General features: G+C 48.3%; 1 long non-coding RNA gene across 1 annotated transcript; it reads left to right on the top strand.

Moving 5' to 3' along the window:
- The first annotated feature begins 272 nt into the window (after nucleotides 1-272).
- LOC141571609 (uncharacterized) lies at nucleotides 273-4,331 on the top strand. Its single transcript, XR_012496511.1, has 3 exons — nucleotides 273-1,334; nucleotides 1,553-1,643; nucleotides 3,673-4,331. It is a non-coding gene; the product is annotated as an uncharacterized LOC141571609 (long non-coding RNA).
- Nucleotides 4,332-4,750: the final 419 nt, after the last annotated feature.

Consider the following 4,750-nt stretch of genomic DNA (forward strand, 5'->3'; position numbering starts at 1 on the left):
ATGGAAGGTTGAGAAAAAACTTTTTTTAAAGCAGAGAAACATTGTTAACCGAAATAAAATTGGGATTCTGTTAGAAGGAGGAGTGGGAGAATGGATATTGGGTCTCTGCCTGATACCCTCCCTTCGAATGCTTGGAGCTCTGGGAGTTATACACCGGCTCTGTACTAGGGCCCTAGGCCCCACGATTTCTGCTTTGTTTACTCTTGTAACATCAGCTGCCTTGATCTTCACTTTGCTGTGAATCCTTATTTCCACACTGGCTGTTTATTTGTTGGCTTTCTAAGAGGCAAATGCATATAATTCCAGGAACTATGAGCAATAAGATCTCCCCCTTTAATCTACCAGCTGTTCCATTTTTAGTAACCACAGTTCTTACTGAAACATTCAGTGGCTTAAAATCAACCCAACATGTCCCTGACTCTTCGTGCGTGCGTGTGTGTGCGCATGCGTGGACCTGAACATAACACATAACAGAAGGGGATGAGGGAGGAAGACGACATGACGCTTCCTCCTCTTTTGCAAGGCTGATGTTGCCTGGAACTGAGAATGCGTTGATGTCTAGAGTACAAGACCGTGCAGTCCGACAGACAACCGCGGCACTGGGAGAACTGGGCGCCTCAGGCCCTGCCTGTGAACTCGCAAAGGGGCTGGTGGGGCTGAACCGCAGCCTGTGCTCAGCCCCCACCTGTGTACAGGGCATGGGCTGCCTGCCAGAGGAAGGGACCCTTTTTTCTAATTTGCACAAAAGTTGCCGTTTATTGCCCTGCTTACGCGCCTAGGGACTGCCTGTGCCTAGAGAAAGTGCCTTTTCCTATTTAATTCAGGGTGAGAATGAGTCTTTTAAAAATGCACACAAAAGATCCCTGCAGCCTCTTTCCTTATGGAGGGCGGTAGCTTTCTCCCCTACTTGGCAGAGATCTGTGAGTCATCACCGAAACCCCCCTCAGTCTCTTTCTTCTGGCTGCCATCCAATCAATGTCAGACTATTGAATAAAGGTGCCGTGCAGGGAGGCCTGCGGGGTCTCTGCTCCCGCTCCCCACATAAGAACGCAGGATATGGTGAGGCCAAAAAGGAACACCCATGGAGCCATAGGTAGAGGAGTCATACCACTATGGTCTCACTGGAGGCTGGGTTCACACGACGTGCGACCTGCTGTCCGCTTTGCTGCCGATCGACCGACTCTCCTCCATTCTCCTCCGTAGCCGCGGCAGTTGTATTGGTGGCCAATGGCTCAATGGTTACAGCTGACGGCCATCTACTACCTGAGCCAGCACCCCTCCACGTGAGGCCGAGAGCCTGGAAACTGCTCTCTGGGGCTCTCTCCCCACAAAAGGTAAGCTGAAGACCGGCATTCTATTCTTTGCTTCAGACCAACGCCTTCTGTTAAGAAGCCATCTCCCAGGCATGCTGACTGCTCCCAGCAGTCTGGCTCACATGGGGCGCTCTGTACTCCACTGAGAGTGGGGAATGTGCCAGCCTGTTTCACGGCTCATTTTCACATCATGCTGCAGGTGTCTGACTTCAGCTGCCCTCATTTTAATTCAATTTCAGACATTGATTCTTCTGATGCTGGCACCACGCTGAGATGGGCTGTTCCTGGAGCCCACATGCATTGGCCACGCCTTCCAGTCAGAGGACTTATGTACGTATGAAATCATTGGATCCATCTTAAAGTGCTCAATGAATAATGACACTACAGAACAGTTGTAGAGCAGAATGGCTTTTTTCTTTGCTTGTTTGTTTTTCTGACAGTTTAGCCCCTTTATCAATTTAAGTCTCATAGAGAAGCTCACTATTTAACGAAAACACAAATAAGGAATGACTCTGGCTGAAGACTGCTGAGGAGTTGAGCCCTGTCTACCGTGTGCCTGTCTGGATACTCTCCAGAGTCCCCCAGATGTCTCTGTGTCTATTGAACCTGTTTTGTAAATGTATAGGGTAATGGAAAAAACCCAGGCTTGGGGTTAGGCAATGGCTGAGTTCTTGCTTTGTTACTAACTATCTGAGTGACCTGAGGCAAATGAAACAACCCATTTTCTCCTGTCAACCTCATGCCCACACCCACAGGCACTCAGGTGGAGAATCACCCAGGTATTATCACCTCCCCCTCATCTACTCAAAATGCCCTTCCTCAGAAGCTCCTCCATCTTCTTTGGCCATGTAACTTTATACATTCTGGGAGGTGAAGCTGCTGCTTCCAACTCCGCTATCCTCCTCTCCCCCAACAATGGAAACTCAAGGTTGTCTGGGTGTCAGGATGCTGCTTAAAACACTTCCCTAAACTCCCTTGCATCTAGGGGTGGCCACAAGACTATTTGGCTAATGAGTCATCAGCAGAAGTCTGCTCGGTGCAATTTTCAGAAATTCAGTTGTTTTTCTGTTTAAAAAAAAAAAGGGCACAAAATATAAAAACAAAAGATAGAAATAAAAAGAAAAATGATTCACTTGCAGCATGCCTTTGGCTCTTTCCTTCTCCTTTCTGCCTGAAATGTGGGTGTGATGCCTGAGGGTGGAGTAGCCCCCTTGCACCCATGAGGCAGAAGGATAGACATAAAGACGTCTAGCAGGAGATTCGATTCCTTGGAGACATCTCTGAGCAGCGGCATCAGCTCTGGACTGCCTGCTGCTGTCTTCTTGACAGATAAGAAAAATAAACTCCGATTTGGTTAAGCCATTATATTGAGTTTGGTTATGTATGTGTGGCCAAACACCCTCTCTCTCTGTGTGTAGTTTGGTTTGCCTGAGGTGTTCCTGCGTGACAGTGCTGCTTCCCCAAATTGCTTCCCAGATGCAAAATCCATAAATAGCATAGGCAAGAGACTCCCGCATTACCTGCCCTTAAGCGCAGCCAAGGCCTCTGGAAAAGCAGGTGCAGCCCCTGCTTTTTCCTGGGGGCCATGGGACACTGCAACTCTGAGCTCCAGTTTCCTCCTCTGTAAACGGGAATTATAATTACTCAGCAGGCTTAATGTGTTAAAAGCCCCAACCTTGTTACCAATTACAATTATACCAGCATTCCTCACTCCTCTTCAGCTTTTTCAGGGTCTTCCCAAAGTGAATGGGGAACATCTGCTCACCTTGGGAGGTCACCAGACTCATTCTTGTCCTTGTGAAGCTTCATTTCCTTCCTTAAGGTCAAAAACTAGAAAGCCTATTCTCAGTTACAACTGGGATGGGTGGGATGACACTCAGGCAACATTAAGGACATTCCGGCAAAGCAGAAAAGATGCAGTTTCCTTCTGAGCGAGCACCATCCTCCGTGGGGAGCTGGATACAGGTGGGGTTCTGGAGCCGCTAACCCCTATCCTGTCCATGATGGAGGGAAAGGGAAGTCCAGAAGGAGGTTGGGTCTGAGCGGGGCCTTTGAAGGGCTAATGGGCAGTGATTTTTCCTCTCCTACCCACCTCTTTATGATAATAGTATTATAATAATCTTACTCCCATGACCTTGCCTCTCTCTAACTGCCAGGGTATTTCTGTAGTCTCAGTATTTGGCTGTAGCCATGAGAAAATTGTCTTAATGTTATAATTTGTTTATTTTGCAATTCTCTGATGATATTCGGATAGCCTTTTGCCATTTGTCCCTCTTTTCTCTCTATTCCTTGTGCATCATCATTCTTTCTTGCTTATTTCTTTCATGCTCACTCCCTGAAATCTGATCTATCCTTTAAGGTCTGTCTCAGATGCCTGTGTGAAGCCCACCTGGATAAAGACTGTTGTGCAGGAGACCCTGCTCGCTGCGCCATTTGTCATGCGGGGCGGCCTGCGGGGCCTCCTGTCCAGCTCCCCACATAAGAACGCAGGACATGGCTAGGCCAAAAAGAACACCCACAGAGCCATAGGTAGGGGAGTCATACCACTATATTCTCACTGGAGGCAGGATCCACACGACCTGCAACCTGCCGTCCGCTTCTCTGCCTGCCAACCAACCCACCGACCAACCAGCGCAGTCGCGGCAGTTATATCAGTGGCTAATTGGCTAACTGATTACAGCTGACGGCCATCTACTACCCGAGTCAGCACCTTTCACATGAGGTCACGAGCCTGGAAACTGCTCTCTGGGACTCTATCCCCACAGAGACATTTCCCTTCTCCGGTACACACAGTGCTTAGTTTCTGTGGCTTCTGTGGTCACCAGCAAACTGGCATTAGACTTAGTCTTTGCACCACGCTTTAGGTCTCTTAAGGCAGGGATTGTCTTGTACTTAGCCCTGCCCTTGTCACTTTGTACTTGCTTGATAAATATTCATGGAATTCAATGGGAAATTCCACCTTGGGAAGAGAGGACAGGTGGACACAAAGCATGACACATTTTAATAAAATGGAGATGGTTTTCCTTGAGAAGTGCCTCCTTTGTATGCCTCTGACACATTGCTATAGGACCGGAAATAAAAGGTGTGGCCAAAAATCACCTGCTCGGAGAACTTGCCTTTAGGAGAAACACAAACTGAAAGAAATCACTACTGCCTCTCATCACCTATAACGAGAAAATTCTGAATAACTCTTTCCTGGGGGGACACCCACCTGCTGAGGTAAGTAGTAGGTGTGATAGAGGAAGAAGTGATGAATGTCCTCTTGGCCTCCGCACGCACCATCAGCTATTTATGGGTTAGTGATGCAAGTTTCTGTGTGTAGCGCCCTGGCCGTTGCTCACAGCGCTTTCCTACACATGCCCAAACAGGACCACGCCAGGCTGGCTGTAGCAGGATGTAGCAGGAGCTAGATGGAGCAGGTTCAGTGGGTCCCTCAA

Source organism: Rhinolophus sinicus, linkage group LG05 (genome assembly GCF_036562045.2).
Source record: "Rhinolophus sinicus isolate RSC01 linkage group LG05, ASM3656204v1, whole genome shotgun sequence".
NCBI lineage: Eukaryota > Metazoa > Chordata > Mammalia > Chiroptera > Rhinolophidae > Rhinolophus > Rhinolophus sinicus.